At 46.7% G+C, this 22,963-nt stretch overlaps 1 long non-coding RNA gene across 1 annotated transcript; it reads right to left on the bottom strand.

Moving 5' to 3' along the window:
* Window positions 1–8,435: 8,435 nt before the first annotated feature.
* Window positions 8,436–9,698, bottom strand: LOC134957016 (uncharacterized). The gene is made up of 3 exons (XR_010186389.1): window positions 9,538–9,698; window positions 9,250–9,462; window positions 8,436–8,628 (listed from the first exon to the last, which is right to left on the bottom strand). It is a non-coding gene; the product is annotated as an uncharacterized LOC134957016 (long non-coding RNA).
* Window positions 9,699–22,963: the final 13,265 nt, after the last annotated feature.

Genomic DNA, 22,963 nt, shown 5'->3' with positions numbered 1-22,963 from the left:
CTCCCTCCTCAAAGTCTAACCCTAACCCTACCAGATGGTGCCTAACCCTAGCACCCCCTCCCCACAGCCTAAACCTTACCCTCCCTCTTCTGCAGCCTAACCCTCCCTCCCCAAAGTCTAACCCTACCAGGTGGTGCCTAACCCTAGCACCCCCTCCCCATAGCCTAAACCTTACCCTCCCTCTTCTGCAGCCTAACCCTCCCTCCCCAAAGTCTAACCCTACCAGGTGGTGCCTAACCCTAGAACCCCCTCCCCACAGCCTAAACCTTACCCTCCCTCTCCCGCAGCCTAGGTCACTGTGTAATTACTAGCTGTGAATGTGACTTTAAAGCAAAACAGGTAATCAGACTTCTTCGTAAAATTAAGTGTGTTGTTTGTTTAAACCCTAATATTAAGCATATTTTGTGTGATTTGCATATGACAATAGTATGCTAGAACTGACTATCAAATAGAATTTCATCTTTATTACTCATATTCTGTGCAATATTCAGTGACAATCCGCTCTCCTCTTTTAGATGAAGCTTTTAAGCACAAAAATAGGTCTATTTTGTAGTATCACCCATCTTATAGTACAGACATAGGCAGCCATTGGCACTGTCACCACAAGTGCAAGCAGATACTGTGAGTGGTACCCGGAGAGTCTACGCTATTCCTACTATAAACTAAGCAAGATGCAATGCTCTTCCTCCTTCACTCAGAAGGTGGAGTGTACTAATTTCCGCATGCTGCTTGCGATATTTGCACATTATTAATGCTGCAATGTTCTAACTCACCGACTTCCTTATCGCCGGTATGTACTAAGATTTGTCTGCCTGCGCTTCCATTGCGGTCACAGACTTCTTTGCAGGTTGAACACTCTGCTAGTATGTCAAGCAGCTTGTGGATTAGGATAATAATGTATCATTCCAATGTTGCTAGCATGCTGCCAGTACTGTGTGGTTAAAATCAATTAAAGGTTTGTTACTTTGTTATAACTCGAGTGCCATTATTAGACTGATACATTATTATTCTAATCCACAAATTGCTTTCAGCATACGTGTTCTTTTTATGCATGTAACTGTTTCTAAATTGAGTGCTAATATAGCAATTCATAAATACGGCACTCTCCTGATACTATACCATTTAACTGCCCTGGTGCCTTCCAGGGTATTTTCACACCACATATACACTTTCCAAAGACGGCGGCACTCTCTGGACTATGGGGGTCATTCCGAGTTGTTCGCTCTGTATTTTTCTTCGCATCGCATCGATTTTCCGCTAACTGCGCATGCGCAATGTTCGCACTGCGACTGCGCCAAGTAAATTTGCTATGCAGTTAGGTATTTTACTCACGGCATTACAAGGTTTTTTCTTCGTTCTGGTGATCGTAGTGTGATTGACAGGAAGTGGGTGTTTCTTGGCGGAAACTGGCCGTTTTATGGGAGTGTGTGAAAAAACGCTACCGTTTCTAGGAAAAACGCGGGAGTGGCTGGAGAAACGGGGGAGTGTCTGGGCGAACGCTGGGTGTGTTTATGACGTCAAACCAGGAACGACAAGCACTGAACTGATCGCAGATGCCGAGTAAGTTTGAAGCTACTCAGAAACTGCTAAGAAGTGTCTATTCGCAATTTTGCTAATCTTTCGTTCGCAATTTTGAGAAGCTAAGATTCACTCCCAGTAGGCGGCGGCTTAGCGTGTGCAAAGCTGCTAAAAGCAGCTTGCGAGCGAACAACTCGGAATGACCACCTATATAAATGAAAGTCAAAGACACTAAGGTCTGTTCAACGTTTCGGTTCGCTGGACATTTATCAAGAACCCGGGTTCTAGATAAAGGTACCGAAACGGTGAACAGACCTTAGTGTCTTTGACTTTCATTTATATAGTCCCGAGAGTGCTGCCGTCTTTGGAAAGTATATATATATATATATATATATATATATATATAGCCACGCTCATCTATGCCACGATGCATGTGCACAGGCATCAGGGCATAATGCGAATGTGCTACACTGCGACTGGCCACATCGGGGGATACAGGGGCAGTATTGTGTGGCTTTGCCTAGGGTGCCTAGAAACCTTACACCGGCCCTGCTTGGTACTATAAAGGTGGGTGGCCCGCTCACCGTTACTCCTTACATACAACACACAACCTGAACTGAAAGAGTACTAGGGATTAGAAGGACACTGTGAGGGGCATATGCAGTGAGGGCTGTGGTGTGAATGCAAATTGCTGGTGGTGTTGTGGGTTAGGGTACATGCACAGTAATGTGCCTATGACATTTAATGATGGTGATTAGTTATCACCACAGACTATGGTGGACTTATTTCTTCTGGGCTGTGTGGCACTAGGCTGTCATTTTGCATTTCACACTGCAAGCACTGGGTGCCTGCCTAATATAACAGTGACAGTACTAGGGCACCAGGTAAATTTCACAAGCTAGACACAGACTACCCAATTACATAACCCTGCAATTGATAGATGTCAGTATAAGCATACAGGCAGACAATCGTGAAGACCCCCCCTCCCCCCCCCCCCCCAACCACCACTTTTTATTTTAAGTACACTATATGATTTATTTTTTTGTAGGTGGGACTTGGACAGGACTGGCGTATGTTACATGTAATAACATGCACAGTGCAGACAACAGGACTCTGGGGATACAGTATGGGCGACTCCGCGTGATGTCATGACATCACACCGTAGTTGTGCAGTGCTACTCGGGAACATTTAGGACAAGCTGGATTTCTTAATGGGGCCTGTCCAAGGGCCCCTTGAGACCCATGGGGCCCTAGGTGGGCGCTTAGGTTACCTTGTGGGAAATCTGGGCCTGCTCATATGTTACAAGTATTCACATAACACTTATTTTACAATTCAAGGTTTCACCAATAGCCAGCTAATTACCATTCTCTATAAGGACTATACTTCCCTATACTATAAAGTTATCTTTAGGATATTACTACGATTGCTAAACTGACTTATTGTGGAAATATCACGTAACCTACAATCCTCTTAACATCTAATTCCTTCAAGGAAGAATTGGGTTGACGGCTATTTCACATTTAATCTAATAACAGCGCTCTCCATATGCATATACAGTTATGGATTATTACATAAACAATTACGTAACTATTCAACATATTTTCATAGTGAATGGAACAGTAGAGCCCTAGAATCAGCATTGAAACTTACAGCAGTTCTGATACCAATTGTGGCTCCAGTTCTATATACAGTTGTATAGGATTAAAAATATACCTCCATTGTATCAGAATTGTTATACTGTTGCCTTGGTAAAACAGAGCTGTTGTGAATATATATGTATCCCTGAGAGGGACGGATCCAGACTTTGTGGTGCCCCGGGTGAAAAAATAGGGGTGTGGCTTCACAGAGAAGGGGTGTGGTCAGTTATGCCCCCTGTAGAGTTGTGCCCCCAGTACTGTGCCCCCTTTAGAGTTGTGCCCCCTAGTTGCACTATGCCCCCAGTACTGTGCCCCCTGTAGAGTTGTGTCCCCTAGTTGCGCTGCTTAAAAAATAAATAAAAATAAATTAATACTTACAATCCCCACTCCTGCTTCCCGACCGCTGCTACCCTCTGTCTCTGGCCGCCGGCGCCGCTCCTGTGATCTATGGGAGAGACATCATGACGTCTCTCCCATAGCACCGCATAGACACTAGAGGTCAATTATGACCTCCTAGTGTTTATGTGCCGCTCCCACAATGCAGTGCGGTGTGCGATGACTTCATCGCGCACCGCGCAGCACCGCATCTATCGAGCACCGGGGGGCACCACTAGCAAATCTTGCCACGACAGCAGTGCCCTCCGGACGGCAGCGACGCCCTCTGGAGAGTGGCGCCCAGGTAAAAATCCTGTGTGCCCGTAGCAAGATCTGCCACTGATCCCTGATGACGGGCTGCTGACCAAAACGTGTTGGATTCCTCATTAAATGTTGGTGAACATTACAAAGTCTCGTGAGTGCCGCCTGTCACTCTCTCATCGTGTATATTTATCTTGAGTGTGTAATTATATGTAACATTTCCAATAAAAGGTAACTCCTTCACACTTTCTGTGTTCCTATTTGTAGCAGCTGATACAGGGGGTCATTCTGACCCGTTCGCACGCAGCGGATGTTTACTGCGGTGTGAACGGATCGTAACTGCGCATGCAACGTGCACAGCAAAAAAAGAAGACGCAGCGCCGATCGCATGAAGATTGACAGTGGAGAGGCGTTCCGGGGCAAATACTCACCGTTGGATGCCGTTTTCGGGGAGTTTTCATCTGAACGCAGGCGTGTCCAGGCAAACGGAGGGCGGATGTCTGACGTCAAAGCCGGGAGGAACGTCACTGGATCCGTCGCACAGGGTAAGTAGCTCCAGCCTTACTCCTAGGTTGATGAAAAAAAAATTGTTTAGCAGGGCTGCACAAGCGATCGCAGCCCTGCTAAGCTAAAATACACTCCCCCATAGACGGGGATTAGTTGATCGCAACAGCAGCGAAAAGTTTTTGGCTGCAATCAACTCTGAATACCCCCACAGTCTCTACAGCCTTTTCCAATGGCTACAAAGGTTGTCTGCACTTTAGTTTCCCAGCTTCTGCAGGCAGCGTTATATACTTAGTGTTGGGATTAAGGTGAGCAGCTGTCTCAGCCAGCAGTTTGCCATTGAGTCCTCCATTTCTGGGGTATATGCTGCAGTTCTGACAGTGTATTTGCTGTGTGATGCTAGGGCTGCCTGTCTAAGGCGAAGAGGTCTACTCAGGAATACACAGACCTGTTCCACATGAGCTCACCCTCCTGATGCTGCAATCACATGGTTCTCCCCCTAGTAACACCGATCAGTTGGGCAGTGCACCTTCTCCTCAGCGCCAGCTCTCTCTGTCACTTGGAGAATGTTCCGCCTCCTTGCCAGCCCCCTAGTCTGTCTCTGAGACTTACAGCTGTCTTTTTCACTTAGCTGCTCCCTGGGTCCATATCCAACTATGACTGACTTGGAGGGAGGACCAGCCTTGATCCTCTGCACCCCCAATCAGTGCCTCAGGCTGTTCTGTCTCACGCCACCCTGGTCTACAAACAGAGGCGTAACTAAGGCAGGGTGAGATGGGCACGTGCCCTGGGCGCCTTGGCAGGCCCAGCAGAGGGGGGTGCCGGCCAGGGCATCATGCCCACCTGCCCCCACTATTGCCATGCCCCTGTCCCGCTGCAATATGAGGGGAGGAGAGCGCAGTGTCTAACCTGCCCCTCAATGTGCTCACTACTCTCAGTCTGGTCTCCGGCGGCGTTAGGACCGGCTCCTGATTGGCTGCTGGTCCGCGAGCTATGATTGGCTAACGAACCGGCGCCACATTTAGGATAGCCGCCGCCGGAGACCGTTGGAGCGTTGAGGGGCAGGAGAGGCGCTGCGCTCTCCTCCCCTGGGAGTATCTATGAACAGCCAAACTTCGTCTTCGCCTCACATAGCAGAGGCCAGTGGGCAGCGGCAGCGGTGCCACTGATTCCTGACTGAAGTAAGCAGCAGCCAGCGGAAGGGGTGGGGGATTCTTGTATCTGGCACTGTGTGTCTGGCACTGTGGGGCACTGTGGGGCACTGTGGATCTGACACTGAGGATCTGACACTGTGGGGCACTGTGTATCTGGCACTGTGGGTCACTGTATCTGGCACTATGGATCTGACACTGTGGGGCACTGTGTATCTGGCACTGTGATCTGACACTGTGGGGCACTGTGTATCTGGCACTGTGGATCTGACACTGTGGGGCACTGTGTATCTGCCACTGAGGGCACTGTATCTAGCACTGTGGATCTGACACTGTGGGGCACTGTGTATCTGGCACTGTATATGTCACTGTGGATCTGGCACTGTGGGGCAATGTGTATCTGGCACTGTGGGACACTGTGTATCTGGCACTGTGTAAAAAGGGGACTCTGCATGCGTACTGTGCAAAAATTGAATGAAGGGGGTATATTAACTAAGGTCCCGATTTTGACCGAGATGCCGTTTTTTCTTCAAAGTGTCATCTCGGTAATTTACTAAACTCAAATCACGGCAGTGATGAGGGCATTCATATTTTTTGGGAAGTCCAAGTAAAAAATTATGAATGAATACACCATCGGTCAAAACGCGCCTGTTTAGATATGAATCTCGGTCATTTACTAACCATTCGTAATTGTAATGTCTGCCGAGAAAATGCATTTGCGGCCGTGAAAAATTACAAATCGTAAAAAAGTCCTAAAAAAAAACAGACCTGCTTTTGAAAAGCGTGTTTACATGTGTACTCAATTATCCATTACTCACACCTGAATTTTTGGCCCTATAAAAGTGTCCCAGGCACATTTTGAAATTCTCTCACTCTGAAATGGCGGCTGTGGTGTGTGCTAATGACTTTCTGTTTGCTGTGGGATACCTGAGACTGCTCCATGAGGCTTCCAGAAATCAGGGCCAGGTAAGTGAACATGGTCAGCAGGTTGTCCAGGTGCCGCGGAGGCTGCGCCAGCCACGTTTTTTTAGGGGACGTTTAAACTTAAACGCATTGTCTGATGATAGGGTCATACAGATGTTCCGCCTAAATAGAAACAACATTTTCCGCCTGTATGACCTTGTCAAACTGGGACTAGACCCTGAGACAGCACGCTCTCGCTCTGTCTCAGGCCTGCACAAACTCCTGGCTGTGTTACACTTTATGGCTACTGGGAGCTTCCAGGCTGTGGCAGGCGACGTTATTGGTATCTCGCAGCCAACCTTTTCAAAATATTTGAATCAGGTGAGTTGAAAAATGCATACACGTTTATGTCTAAGTGTTGCTTCTGTAAGCTCTTACAACACAGTATTGTATAGAATACATAACATGACACTCACCTTAGATTGTTTACTGTCCACTCAGGTTTTGGATGTCTTGGATCCACATAATAATGCCTCAATCTGCTTCCCTACCCAGGAGTCGGAGTGGCGTGCTGTCAGGGTAGCTTTCTATGAGCTTGCTGGCATGCCCAATGTGCTGGGGGCCATAGATTGCACACACGTTCAGCTGAGACCACCTAGGGGCCGTCAATATATATATACCAACAGACATATGGCCCAATCCACTAATGTCCAGGTGGTTTGTGATGCAAAACTAAAAATTATGAGTGTGGTTGCAGGTTACCCTGGTGGCTGCCATGACTCCTTCATCCTCAGTCAGTCATCGCTCTTCGATAAATTTGAGGACGGACAAATGCCTGATGGCTGGCTGCTGGGTATGTTCCAAATGTGTTGTGTGTATGTCTTTTAACTACAAACTCCATTTTTGTATAGGGTAATTAATAATCATACACATGTACTAATGTTGCCTATATATGTTTTTCAGGTGATGGTGGTTATGGCTGCTTCTCTTGGCTCCTTACTCCATTGTCCCAACCTGATTCTCCTGCTGAACACAGTTACAATCATGCACATAAGGCTACGCGGAATGTGATAGAAAGATGTTTTGGTGTGCTGAAATCACGGTTTCGGTGTCTGGATAAATCTGCTGGCCTTTTGTTGTATAGTCCCTCAAAGGTGACTAGGATTGTGTTCTGCTGCTGTTTTCTCCATAATCTGTGTTTGAATCAACATCTGGCACATAATGCGGGAGAAAGCAGTCAGCAAGCAGAGGAGTTAGAAACATCTGGTGACAGTGTGAGTACAGATGTAGGGAGGCAGGTAAGGCAAGAAGTGATTCAGCGGTATTTTACTGGTAAGTTTTTGTTGGATGTAATTAACCTTGACTAAACACTTTGCAATACATTTTTGTAAGTGTGATTGTGTGTTTTGTTACTTAATGTTTGTTGTTTATAGTGGTGTGTACATTGTAGTTAGTTTTTGAGATAAATACATTGTAATTCATTACCCCAGAAAAACATACATACATAGCGTCTTCTACAATGTTTGACACGGACACTGGAAGTTGTGTGATTGAAAGAATCACATTTTTATTGTGTTACACAAAAGTTTTTATTTTTTTATTTTTTTTCGCTTGTGTGTGCTGGGTGCCGTGGTTTGTGCTGGCTCACTGGCACGTGTTCGGGAGGATCGACGAACAGGGGAGGTTACTGGCGTTTGGCTAGGGGTCGTGGTTCCTGAGCTGGAGCTCACTTGTTGTGCTGCCATCAAAGAGATGTTCTGGCTTAAATTATGGATGCTGGCATTCAGTTGGTTGTTGGTTGCAGTGTGGCTGGCCACAATCCTGGACAATGACTCATTCACAACCTGATTGTGTTGTATCAGTTGGATGAGTGTTTGCTGCTGGCGTTGTTGCTCATCAATGATGCGCGTCAAATGAGCCAGCATTTGATTGTTGTCGGCCCGAATTTGATCCATAGAAGTGGCTATTCGACCTACTTGGACAATCAGTCGGCCCGAGTTGCGACTAATGCGCGGCAGATGATGGGGCAGACTGGCAAGGTGTTGGGTGTGGGCGGTCAGGCAGGCATTGTTTTAGGTCTGTTGGGTTGTCCAACTGGACCAAAAGTCATCGGGTACTTGTTGCTGGGGTGGAGCTTGGAGCAGTTGTGGAGTAATGGAGGCTTGGGGGATATCCTGCGGCTGGGTTGGCTGGGTCGGGATAACGGGTGTTAGGTTTAGTGTGTAGGTGGCCTGTTGGTCTTGTTCCTGCTGGCCAACGTCGGGCATCAAGGTTGGTTCTGTATGGGGTGGGCAACATGCACTGTTTACTTTCCACATAATATATTTGGTTGGCCTAAACATTTCAAAATGAATTATACTGCATTCTTTTTGTTTTTTGAATTGTGTTTTTCTAAACGAGGAATATTTTGATTCAAAACACATATATCCCATCACATGCGTGCACATAGACTGACTGCCGGAATCCTCACCTAACTACCTCCCCTCCACAGCATTACAGTGTTCTGTCACCTCCCCTGTCCAGGATATAGACTGCTCACCTGGATGGTCCAGAGGAGCGGATCAAGTAAGCAGTCTACCTCCAGGACAGGGGAGGTGTGTGAACACTATAATGGTGTTCAGGGGGTGGTGGTGGTTTGTTTTCGGTGAGTAATTTGCAGTTTTTTTTCTGTGCACGTGTGTGTACTAAATTTATTACGATGGCTGTTCAATTTTAAATGTGATGTTGCCCATAGCAACCAATAAGATTTATTAAATTTATGCATTTGCACCTTCAAAAAGTTAATACGTGAAATCTTATTGGTTGTTATGGCAAACATGTAATCTCAACTACAACTCACATCATAGTAACTGTACTGTGTAGATTATTTTGTATTTGTTTATTGTAAGTTTTTACTCACCAGATAACTGAGGTGATCGAGGCTCATCACTTTGTGGACTAGCCAATAGTGCTTGTGGTGGCTGGGGTGAGACTGCGGAGATGCGCCGCCTGGGTGGGGAAGATGGAGCCGCAGATTCGGATTCAAGACGCCGTGTCTTACTTGGCCTCCTGGGTAAGTTAGCCGAGCCCTGTGATGGGCGCCTTAGAGGAGGTCGGCTTACAGAAGTAGAACCTATGTGAATATATAAACATTAATATTTTGTACTTCTATGTGTTTGCAGAATATGTGACTACAGTGAATTCTTACCTGCAATCCCAGCATCCTCATCAGTTGGCTGGGGCCTGTCTGGGCGGCTGGTCTGGCGTACTGTTGAAAAAGTGTTAACAACATTATTACCATACTTGTAAAAAACATTGATAACTGCAAAACCTTAGTGTACTGTAACCATCTTGTACGTATTGTAAAGTAAACTAATTTCTGGTTAAGATCTTCGTGATTACTTAATTTGGTTTATCTATAAAAATGAACATGGTGTTGCACTAAATAAAACAGTAACATTGATGAATTGTGTGCAAGATATTGCAGAGTTTGATTACTTGCAACTTAAACCAAACTTTATTCTAAATAAAAATACTTAAAAAAACACACACACAAATCATACCAAGCTGCTATTAGATACAACAGCTATGGGCAAGAAATATCTCATATTAAGTATTGGAACTACACATACCAGCATGCACTGCACCTGATTTTGCATTCAATAAAAAAAAAAAACAGCCAAGGCATGATGGGAAATGCAGTTTAAAAACAGAAATACACCTTAAGGGTGCTCAGGCCTGCAATACATGACCAACACAATGGGGGTAATTCCAAGTTGATCGCAGCAGGATTTTTGTTAGCAATTGGGCAAAACCATGTGCACTGCAGGGGAGGCAGATATAACATGTGGAGAGAGAGTTAGATTTGGGTGTGGTGTGTTCAATCTGCAATCTAAATTGCAGTGTAAAAATAAAGCAGCCAGTATTTACCCTGCACAGAAACAAAATAACCCACCCAAATCTAACTCTTTCTGCACATGTTATATCTGCCTCCCCTGCAGTGCACATGGTTTTGCCCAATTGCTATCAAAAATCCTGCTGCGATCAACTTGGAATTACCCCCAATGTATGCATACTTAAAGAAAAAATTTAATTTTGCAGCATGATCATTTTTTAAATTAAACAATATATTTTTAACAATTCCAACTCACCATCCTGCGTAGGGCGGTCCGAATCCCGGACATGAGTTGCAGACACCACTTCTGCAGGAATCAGTGCCCGCACAGGCTCCTCCCAGTCACGATAGGTTGCCCAGAAAGGGGGGCCACCCCCGGTTTGGCGGGCTGATTTAGCCTCCTTGGCCATCTTGGCCTTGACACGGCGCTTGATGTCGTAAAACCTCTTGCGACACGTGTCCTCAGTCCGCCTCACCACACCCTCACCATTAACTGCCACTATTACTTTCCCCCACAGGACATATTTCCTGCGGGAGGACACCTTGGCAGCATCCTGGCCAAACAATTGCCGATGATGCCTCATCAGCTCCCGCACCAACGCCATGTTTTCAGCATAGCTGAACTATACATTACGGCCAGTCTTGGTAGTGGTGCGTGGCTGCGGAGCCACAGCACCATCACTATCACTTGAAAACTGAGCAACAGGCACCCCCTCCTCCTCCTCACTCTCCTCCTCCCTCTCACTAACCCCCTCCACCTCACTCACCTCCTCCCTCTCACTCACCTCCTCCACCTCACTCACCTCCTCCCTCTCACTAATTTCCTCCACCACACTGACCTCTGAGTCAGACATAATGAGGACAAACGACACAAAACACAGAAAAAATAAAAAACACAAAACACACTCCTCCACTACTACTACTACACACCACACAGCCAACACACACACACACACACACACACACACACACACACACACACACACACACACACACTCACTCACTCACTCACTCACTCACAAACAATGACAAAAGACTTGAAAAAAAAAAAACAAGGACAAAAAAGTTTACAAACTCTGAAAAAACTAGACAACAAATATGACAAGACTACTTACACACACAGTACAGCACTCAACAATCACAAAACTCCTCTCCAAATCCACAAAAAAATCCACCAAACTCACCAACTCCAAATACACCTTCCTCTCTCCTCTCCACTAGCTAAACCCACGAGGTGCGGTGTGTTTGGGGCGGTTTTATAGTAATGTGCACAGACACTCCTCCATCACAAATACAACCAATCACGGACGCTTGATAAAAACGAAACTTAGGACTAAAAACGCGGCCGCGAAATTAAAATCACTGCCGTAACAGACATGTGACGCAGTCGTAAAAAAAACACAAATCACGGCCGAAAAACATCAAAATCGGCCGAAACCCCCCCCCCTCAAAATACGAATGACTTCGACATCGGACAACAGAAAAAAAAATACGACAGCTTAGTAAATTAGTCGTAATCAATTCAAAAAGTTGCACAATTACACTTTCGATGTCAATCGCGATTGTACTTTGACCACAAACTGAAAATTACGAATGTTAGTAAATATACCCCAAGGTGTGCTGAGAGACAACACAAGGGATAGGTGATAGTGTGCTGAGAGGGGACACAGGGGGTAGGTGATAGTCATGTTGGCACGCCCCATTTTCAGTGGCCACACCCCTTCTGGTGCATGGCCACGCCAATTTTTTTTCGGCGCGCGCACACATAGGCCCTCATTCCGAGTTGTTCGCTCGCTAGCTACTTTTAGCAGCTTTGCACATGCTAAGCCGCCACCTACTGGGAGTGTATTTTAGCATAGCAGAATTGCGAACGAAAGATTAGCAGAATTGCGAATAGAAATTTCCTAGCAGTTTCTGAGTAGCTCGACACTTACTCTGCCACTGCGATCAGTTCAGTCAGTTTCGTTCCTGGTTTGACGTCACAAACACACCCAGCGTTCGCCCAGACACTCCCCCGTTTCTCCAGACACTCCCGCGTTTTTCCCAGAAACGCCAGTGTTTTTTCACACACACCCAGAAAACGGCCAGTTTCCGCCCAGAAACACCCACTTCCTGTCAATCACAGTACGATCACCAGAACGATGAAAAATAAGAATTTACTTACCGATAATTCTATTTCTCGTAGTCCGTAGTGGATGCTGGGGACTCCGTCAGGACCATGGGGTTTAGCGGCTCCGCAGGAGACAGGGCACAATAATAAAAGCTTTAGGATCAGGTGGTGTGCACTGGCTCCTCCCCCTATGACCCTCCTCCAAGCCTCAGTTAGGATACTGTGCCCGGACGAGCGTGCATAATAAGGAAGGATATTGAATCCCGGGTAAGACTCATACCAGCCACACCAATCACACCGTACAACCTGTGATCTGAACCCAGTTAACAGTATGATCACAACGAAGGAGCCTCTGAAAAGATGGCTCACAACAAGAACAACCCGATTTTTGTAACAATAACTATGTACAAGTATTGCAGACAATCCGCACTTGGGATGGGCGCCCAGCATCCACTACGGACTACGAGAAATAGAATTATCGGTAAGTAAATTCTTATTTTCTCTAACGTCCTAAGTGGATGCTGGGGACTCCGTCAGGACCATGGGGATTATACCAAAGCTCCCAAACGGGCGGGAGAGTGCGGATGACTCTGCAGCACCGAATGAGAGAACTCCAGGTCCTCCTCAGTCAGGGTGTGCCCCTGACCAAGTAGCAGCTCGGCAAAGTTGTAAAGCCGAGACACCTCGGGCAGCCGCCCAAGATGAGCCCACTTCCTTGTGGAATGGGCTTTTACTGATTTTGGCTGTGGCAAGCCTGCCACAGAATGTGCAAGCTGAATTGTACCACAAATCCAGCGAGCAATCGTCTGCTTAGAAGCAGGAACACCCAGCTTGTTGGGTGCATACAGGCTAAACAGCGAGTCAGATTTTCTGACTCCAGTCGTCCTGGAAACATATATTTTCAGGGCCCTGACAACGTCAAGTAACTTGGAGTCCTCCAAGTCCCTAGTAGCCGCAGGTACCACAATAGGTTGGTTCATGTGAAAAACAGAAAACACCTTAAGGGGAAATTGAGGACGAGTCCTCAATTCTGCCCTGTCAGAATGAAAAATTAAGTAAGGGCTTTTATATGATAAAGCCGCCCATTCTGACACACGCCTGGCTGAAGCCAGGGCTAATAGAATCTTCACCTTCCATGTGAAATATTTTAATTCCACAGTGGTGAGTGGATCACCAATGTGACTTTAGGAAACTCAAAACAACATTGAGATCCCAAGGTGCCACTGGGGGCACAAAAGGAGGCTGTATATGCAGTACCCCTTTTACAAACGTCTGAACTTCAGGCACTGAAGCCAGTTCTTTTTGGAAGAAATTTGACAGGGTCGAAATTTGAACCTTAATGGACCCTAATTTTAGGCCCATAGACAGTCCTGTTTTCAGGAAATGTAGGAAACGACCCAGTTGGAATTCCTCTGTAGGGACCTTCTTGGCCTCACACCACGCAACATATTTTCGCCAAATGCGGTGAAAATGTTTTGCGGTTACATCCTTCCTGGCTTCGACCAGGGTAGGGATGACTTCATCTGGAATGCCCTTTCAGGATCCGGCGTTCAACTGCCATGCCGTCAAACGCAGCAGCGGTAAGTCTTGGAACAGACAAGGCCCCTGCTGGAGCAGGTCCTTTCTTAAAGGTAGAGGCCACGGTTCTTCCGTGAGCATCTCCTGAAGTTCCGGGTACCAAGTCCTTCTTGACCCATCCGGAACCACGAGTATCGTTCTTACTCATCTCCTTCTTATGATTCTCAGTACGTTTGGTATGAGATGCATAGGAGGGAACACATACCCTGACTGGTACACCCACAGTGTTATCAGAGCGTCCACCGCTATTGCCTGAGGGTCCCTTGACCTGGCGCAATATTTGTCTAGTTTTTTGTTCAGGCGGGACGCCATCATGTCCACCTTTGGTTTTTCCCAACGGTTTACAATCATGTGGAAGACTTCCCGCTGAAGTCCCCACTCTCCCGGGTGGAGGTTATGCCTGCTGAGGAAGTTTGCTTCCCAGTTTTCCACTCCCGGAATTAACACTGCTGAGAGTGTTATCACATGATTTTTCGCCCAGCGAAGAATCCTTGCAGTTTCTGCCATTTCCCTCCTGCTTCATGTGCCGCCCTGTCTGTTTACGTGGGCGACTGCCGTGATGTTGTCCCACTGGATCAATACCGGCTGACCTTGAAGCAGAGGTCTTGCTAAGCTTAGAGCCTTGTAAATTGCCCTTAGCTCCAGTATATTTATGTGGAGAGAAGTCTCCAGACTTGATCACACTCCCTGGAAATTTTTTCCTTGTGTGACTGCTCCCCAGCCACTCAGGCTGGCATCCGTGGTCACCAGGACCCAGTCCTGAATGTCGAATCTGCGGCCCTTTCATAGATGAGCACTCTGCAGCCACCGCAGAAGAAAACACCCTTGTCCTTGGAGACAGGGTTGTCCGCTGATGCATCTGAAGATGCGATCCGGACCATTTTCCCAGCAGATTCCACTGAAAGGTTCTTGCGTGAAATCTACCGAATGGGATCGCTTTGTAAGAAACCACCATTTTTCACAGGACCCTTGTGCAATGATGCACTGATACTTTTCCTGGTTTTAGGAGGTTCCTGACTAGCTCGGATAACTCCCTGGTCTTCTTCTCCGGGAGAAAACATCCTTTTCTGGACTGTGTCCAGAATCATTCCTAGGAACATTAGACTAGAGATGAGCGCCTGAAATTTTTCGGGTTTTGTGTTTTGGTTTTGGGTTCGGTTCCGCGGCCGTGTTTTGGGTTCGACCGCGTTTTGGCAAAACCTCACCGAATTTTTTTTGTCGGATTCGGGTGTGTTTTGGATTCGGGTGTTTTTTTCAAAAAACACTAAAAAACAGCTTAAATCATAGAATTTGGGGGTCATTTTGATCCCAAAGTATTATTAACCTCAAAAACCATAATTTACACTCATTTTCAGTCTATTCTGAATACCTCACACCTCACAATATTATTTTTAGTCCTAAAATTTGCACCGAGGTCGCTGTGTGAGTAAGATAAGCGACCCTAGTGGCCGACACAAAAACCGGGCCCATCTAGGAGTGGTACTGCAGTGTCACGCAGGATGTCCCATCCAAAAAACCCTCCCCAAACAGCACATGACGCAAAGAAAAAAAGAGGCGCAATGAGGTAGCTGTGTGAGTAAGATTAGCGACCCTAGTGGCCGACACAAACACCGGGCCCATCTAGGAGTGGCACTGCAGTGTCACGCAGGATGGCCCTTCCAAAAAACCCTCCCCAAACAGCACATGACGCAAAGAAAAAAAGAGGCGCAATGAGGTAGCTGTGTGAGTAAGATTAGCGACCCTAGTGGCCGACACAAACACCGGGCCCATCTAGGAGTGGCACTGCAGTGTCACGCAGGATGGCCCTTCCAAAAAACCCTCCCCAAACAGCACATGACGCAAAGAAAAAAAGAGGCGCAATGAGGTAGCTGTGTGAGTAAGATAAGCGACCCTAGTGGCCGACACAAACACCGGGCCCATCTAGGAGTGGCACTGCAGTGTCACGCAGGATGTCCCTTCCAAAAAACCCTCCCCAAACAGCACATGACGCAAAGAAAAAAAGAGGCGCAATGAGGTAGCTGTGTGAGTAAGATTAGCGACCCTAGTGGCCGACACAAACACCGGGCCCATCTAGGAGTGGCACTGCAGTGTCACGCAGGATGTCCCTTCCAAAAAAACCCTCCCCAATCAGCACATGATGCAAAGAAAAAGAAAAGAAAAAAGAGGTGCAAGATGGAATTGTCCTTGGGCCCTCCCACCCACCCTTATGTTGTATAAACAAAACAGGACATGCACACTTTAACCAACCCATCATTTCAGTGACAGGGTCTGCCACACGACTGTGACTGATATGACGGGTTGGTTTGGACCCCCCCCCAAAAAAGAAGCAATTAATCTCTCCTTGCACAAACTGGCTCTACAGAGGCAAGATGTCCACCTCATCTTCACCCTCCGATATATCACCGTGTACATCCCCCTCCTCACAGATTATCAATTCGTCCCCACTGGAATCCACCATCTCAGCTCCCTGTGTACTTTGTGGAGGCAATTGCTGCTGGTCAATGTCTCCGCGGAGGAATTGATTATAATTCATTTTAATGAACATCATCTTCTCCACATTTTCTGGATGTAACCTCGTACGCCGATTGCTGACAAGGTGAGCGGCGGCACTAAACACTCTTTCGGAGTACACACTTGTGGGAGGGCAACTTAGGTAGAATAAAGCCAGTTTGTGCAAGGGCCTCCAAATTGCCTCTTTTTCCTGCCAGTATAAGTACGGACTGTGTGACGTGCCTACTTGGATGCGGTCACTCATATAATCCTCCACCATTCTATCAATGTTGAGAGAATCATATGCAGTGACAGTAGACGACATGTCCGTAATCGTTGTCAGGTCCTTCAGTCCGGACCAGATGTCAGCATCAGCAGTCGCTCCAGACTGCCCTGCATCACCGCCAGCGGGTGGGCTCGGAATTCTGAGCCTTTTCCTCGTACCCCCAGTTGCGGGAGAATGTGAAGGAGGAGATGTTGACAGGTCGCGTTCCGCTTGACTTGACAATTTTGTCACCAGCAGGTCTTTCAACCCCAGCAGACCTGTGTCTGCCGGAAAGAGAGATCCAAGGTAGGCTTTAAATCTAGGATCGAGCACGGTGGCCAAAATGTAGTGCTCTGATTTCAACAGATTGACCACCCGTGAATCCTTGTTAAGCGAATTAAGGGCTGCATCCACAAGTCCCACATGCCTAGCGGAATCGCTCCCTTTTAGCTCCTTCTTCAATGCCTCCAGCTTCTTCTGCAAAAGCCTGATGAGGGGAATGACCTGACTCAGGCTGGCAGTGTCTGAACTGACTTCACGTGTGGCAAGTTCAAAGGGCATCAGAACCTTGCACAACGTTGAAATCATTCTCCACTGCACTTGAGACAGGTGCATTCCATCTCCTATATCGTGCTCAATTGTATAGGCTTGAATGGCCTTTTGCTGCTCCTCCAACCTCTGAAGCATATAGAGGGTTGAATTCCACCTCGTTACCACTTCTTGCTTCAGATGATGGCAGGGCAGGTTCAGTAGTTTTTGGTGGTGCTCCAGTCTTCTGTACGTGGTGCCTGTACGCCGAAAGTGTCCCGCAATTTTTCTGGCCACCGACAGCATCTCTTGCACGCCCCTGTCGTTTTTTAAAAAATTCTGCACCACCAAATTCAAGGTATGTGCAAAACATGGGACGTGCTGGAATTTGCCCATATTTAATGCACACACAATATTGCTGGCATTGTCCGATGCCACAAATCCACAGGAGAGTCCAATTGGGGTAAGCCATTCCGCGATGATCTTCCTCAGTTGCCGTAAGAGGTTTTCAGCTGTGTGCGTATTCTGGAAAGCGGTGATACAAAGCGTAGCCTGCCTAGGAAAGAGTTGGCGTTTGCGAGATGCTGCTACTGGTGCCGCCGCTGCTGTTCTTGCGGCGGGAGTCCATACATCTACCCAGTGGGCTGTCACAGTCATATAGTCCTGACCCTGCCCTGCTCCACTTGTCCACATGTCCGTGGTTAAGTGGACATTGGGTACAACTGCATTTTTTAGGACACTGGTGAGTCTTTTTCTGACGTCCGTGTACATTCTCGGTATCGCCTGCCTAGAGAAGTGGAACCTAGATGGTATTTGGTAACGGGGGCACACTGCCTCAATAAATTGTCTAGTTCCCTGTGAACTAACGGCGGATACCGGACGCACGTCTAACACCAACATAGTTGTCAAGGACTCAGTTATCTGCTTTGCAGTAGGATGACTGCTGTGATATTTCATCTTCCTCGCAAAGGACTGTTGAACAGTCAATTGCTTACTGGAAGTAGTACAAGTGGGCTTACGACTTCCCCTCTGGGATGACCATCGACTCCCAGCGGCAACAACAGCAGCGCCAGCAGCAGTAGGCGTTACACGCAAGGATGCATCGGAGGAATCCCAGGCAGGAGAGGACTCGTCAGAATTGCCAGTGACATGGCCTGCAGGACTATTGGCATTCCTGGGGAAGGAGGAAATTGACACTGAGGGAGTTGGTGGGGTGGTTTGCGTGAGCTTGGTTACAAGAGGAAGGGATTTACTGGTCAGTGGACTGCTTCCGCTGTCACCCAAAGTTTTTGAACTTGTCACTGACTTATTATGAATGCGCTGCAGGTGACGTATAAGGGAGGATGTTCCGAGGTGGTTAACGTCCTTACCCCTACTTATTACAGCTTGACAAAGGGAACACACGGCTTGACACCTGTTGTCCGCATTTCTGGTGAAATACCTCCACACCGAAGAGCTGATTTTTTTGGTATTTTCACCTGGCATGTCAACGGCCATATTCCTCCCACGGACAACAGGTGTCTCCCCGGGTGCCTGACTTAAACAAACCACCTCACCATCAGAATCCTCCTGGTCAATTTCCTCCCCAGCGCCAGCAACACCCATATCCTCCTCATCCTGGTGTACTTCAACACTGACATCTTCAATCTGACTATCAGGAACTGGACTGCGGGTGCTCCTTCCAGCACTTGCAGGGGGCGTGCAAATGGTGGAAGGCGCATGCTCTTCACGTCCAGTGTTGGGAAGGTCAGGCATCGCAACCGACACAATTGGACTCTCCTTGTGGATTTGGGATTTCAAAGAACGCACAGTTCTTTGCGGTGCTTTTGCCAGCTTGAGTCTTTTCAGTTTTCTAGCGAGAGGCTGAGTGCTTCCATCCTCATGTGAAGCTGAACCACTAGCCATGAACATAGGCCAGGGCCTCAGCCGTTCCTTGCCACTCCGTGTGGTAAATGGCATATTGGCAAGTTTACGCTTCTCCTCCGACAATTTTATTTTAGGTTTTGGAGTCCTTTTTTTACTGATATTTGGTGTTTTGGTTTTGACATGCTCTGTACTATGCCATTGGGCATCGGCCTTGGCAGACGACGTTGCTGGCATTTCATCGTCTCGGCCATGACTAGTGGCAGCAGCTTCAGCACGAGGTGGAAGTGGATCTTGATCTTTCCCTAATTTTGGAACCTCAACATTTTTGTTCTCCATATTTTAATAGGCACAACTAAAAGGCACCTCAGGTAAACAATGGAGATGGATGGATTGGATACTAGTATACAATTATGGACGGGCTGCCGAGTGCCGACACAGAGGTAGCCACAGCCGTGAACTACCGCACTGTACTGTGTCTGCTGCTAATATATAGACTGGTTGATAAAGAGATAGTATACTCGTAACTAGTATGTATGTATAAAGAAAGAAAAAAAAACCACGGTTAGGTGGTATATACAATTATGGACGGGCTGCCGAGTGCCGACACAGAGGTAGCCACAGCCGTGAACTACCGCACTGTACTGTGTCTGCTGCTAATATATAGACTGGTTGATAAAGAGATAGTATACTCGTAACTAGTATGTATGTATAAAGAAAGAAAAAAAAACCACGGTTAGGTGGTATATACAATTATGGACGGGCTGCCGAGTGCCGACACAGAGGTAGCCACAGCCGTGAACTACCGCACTGTACTGTGTCTGCTGCTAATATATAGACTGGTTGATAAAGAGATAGTATACTCGTAACTAGTATGTATGTATAAAGAAAGAAAAAAAAACCACGGTTAGGTGGTATATACAATTATGGACGGGCTGCCGAGTGCCGACACAGAGGTAGCCACAGCCGTGAACTACCGCACTGTACTGTGTCTGCTGCTAATATATAGACTGGTTGATAAAGAGATAGTATACTCGTAACTAGTATGTATGTATAAAGAAAGAAAAAAAAACCACGGTTAGGTGGTATATACAATTATGGACGGGCTGCCGAGTGCCGACACAGAGGTAGCCACAGCCGTGAACTACCGCACTGTACTGTGTCTGCTGCTAATATATAGACTGGTTGATAAAGAGATAGTATACTCGTAACTAGTATGTATGTATAAAGAAAGAAAAAAAAACCACGGTTAGGTGGTATATACAATTATGGACGGGCTGCCGAGTGCCGACACAGAGGTAGCCACAGCCGTGAACTACCGCACTGTACTGTGTCTGCTGCTAATATATAGACTGGTTGATAAAGAGATAGTATACTCGTAACTAGTATGTATGTATAAAGAAAGAAAAAAAAACCACGGTTAGGTGGTATATACAATTATGGACGGGCTGCCGAGTGCCGACACAGAGGTAGCCACAGCCGTGAACTACCGCACTGTACTGTGTCTGCTGCTAATATATAGACTGGTTGATAAAGAGATAGTATACTCGTAACTAGTATGTATGTATAAAGAAAGAAAAAAAAACCACGGTTAGGTGGTATATACAATTATGGACGGGCTGCCGAGTGCCGACACAGAGGTAGCCACAGCCGTGAACTACCGCACTGTACTGTGTCTGCTGCTAATATATAGACTGGTTGATAAAGAGATAGTATACTCGTAACTAGTATGTATGTATAAAGAAAGAAAAAAAAACCACGGTTAGGTGGTATATACAATTATGGACGGGCTGCCGAGTGCCGACACAGAGGTAGCCACAGCCGTGAACTACCGCACTGTACTGTGTCTGCTGCTAATATATAGACTGGTTGATAAAGAGATAGTATACTCGTAACTAGTATGTATGTATAAAGAAAGAAAAAAAAACCACGGTTAGGTGGTATATACAATTATGGACGGGCTGCCGAGTGCCGACACAGAGGTAGCCACAGCCGTGAACTACCGCACTGTACTGTGTCTGCTGCTAATATATAGACTGGTTGATAAAGAGATAGTATACTCGTAACTAGTATGTATGTATAAAGAAAGAAAAAAAAACCACGGTTAGGTGGTATATACAATTATGGACGGGCTGCCGAGTGCCGACACAGAGGTAGCCACAGCCGTGAACTACCGCACTGTACTGTGTCTGCTGCTAATATATAGACTGGTTGATAGATAGTATACTCGTAACTAGTATGTATGTATAAAGAAAGAAAAAAAAAACCACGGTTAGGTGGTATATACAATTATGGACGGGCTGCCGAGTGCCGACACAGAGGTAGCCACAGCCGTGAACTACCGCACTGTACTGTGTCTGCTGCTAATATAGACTGGTTGATAAAGAGATAGTATACTACTAATATTATATACTGGTGGTCAGGTCACTGGTCACTAGTCACACTGGCAGTGGCACTCCTGCAGCAAAAGTGTGCACTGTTTAATTTTAATATAATATTATGTACTCCTGGCTCCTGCTATAACCTATAACTGGCACTGCAGTAGTGCTCCCCAGTCTCCCCCACAATTATAAGCTGTGTGAGCTGAGCAGTCAGACAGATATATAATATATATATAGATGATGCAGCACACTGGCCTGAGCCTGAGCAGTGCACACAGATATGGTATGTGACTGACTGAGTCACTGTGTGTATCGCTTTTTTCAGGCAGAGAACGGATATATTAAATAAACTGCACTGTGTGTCTGGTGGTCACTCACTATATAATATATTATGTACTCCTGGCTCCTGCTATAACCTATAACTGGCACTGCAGTAGTGCTCCCCAGTCTCCCCCACAATTATAAGCTGTGTGAGCTGAGCAGTCAGACAGATATATATAATATTATATATAGATAATAGATGATGCAGCACACTGGCCTGAGCCTGAGCAGTGCACACAGATATGGTATGTATGTGACTGAGTCACTGTGTGCTGTGTATCGCTTTTTTCAGGCAGAGAACGGATTATAAATAAAAGTGGTGGTCACTGGTCACTATCAGCAAAACTCTGCACTGTACACTACTGAGTACTCCTAATGCTCCCCAAAATTAGTAAATCAAGTGTCTCTCTAATCTATTCTAATTCTAAACGGAGAGGACGCCAGCCACGTCCTCTCCCTATCAATCTCAATGCACGTGTGAAAATGGCGGCGACGCGGGCTCCTTATATAGAATCCGAGCCTCGCGAGAATCCGACAGCGTCATGATGACGTTCGGGCGCGCTCGGGTTAACCGAGCAAGGCGGGAAGATCCGAGTCGCTCGGACCCGTGAAAAAAAACATGAAGTTCTGGCGGGTTCGGATTCAGAGAAACCGAACCCGCTCATCTCTACATTAGACGTGTCGTCGGAAAAAGCTGCGATTTTGGAATATTTAGAATCCACTCGTGCTGTCGTAGAACTACTTGAGATAGTGCTACTCCGACCGCCAACTGTTCTCTGGACCTTGCCCTTATCAGGAAAGCGTCCATATTTCTTTTAGGAAGAATCATCATTTCGGCCATTACCATGGTAAAGACCCGGGGTGCCGTGGGCAATCCAAACGGCAGCGTCTGAACTGATAGTGACAGTTCTGTACCACGAACCTGAGATACCCTTGGTGAGAAGGGCAAAATGTGGACATGTAGGTAAGCGTCCCTGATATCCAGTGACACCATATCGTCCTGGTTCGCTATCACTGCTCTGAGTGACTCCATCTTGATTTGAACCCTTGTATGTAATTGTTCAAATCTTTTAGATCTCACCGAGCCGTTTGGCTTCAGTACCACAATATAGTGTGGAATAATACCCCTTCCCTTGTTGTAGGAGGGGTACTTTGATTATCACCTGCTGGGAATACAGCCTGTGAATTTTTTTCCAATACTGC

The sequence above is a fragment of the Pseudophryne corroboree genome, chromosome 9, assembly GCF_028390025.1.
Source record: "Pseudophryne corroboree isolate aPseCor3 chromosome 9, aPseCor3.hap2, whole genome shotgun sequence".
Classification (NCBI taxonomy): domain Eukaryota; kingdom Metazoa; phylum Chordata; class Amphibia; order Anura; family Myobatrachidae; genus Pseudophryne; species Pseudophryne corroboree.
The sequence above is the reverse complement of the archived record's forward strand: the minus strand, read 5'-3'. Positions and strand labels throughout refer to the sequence as shown.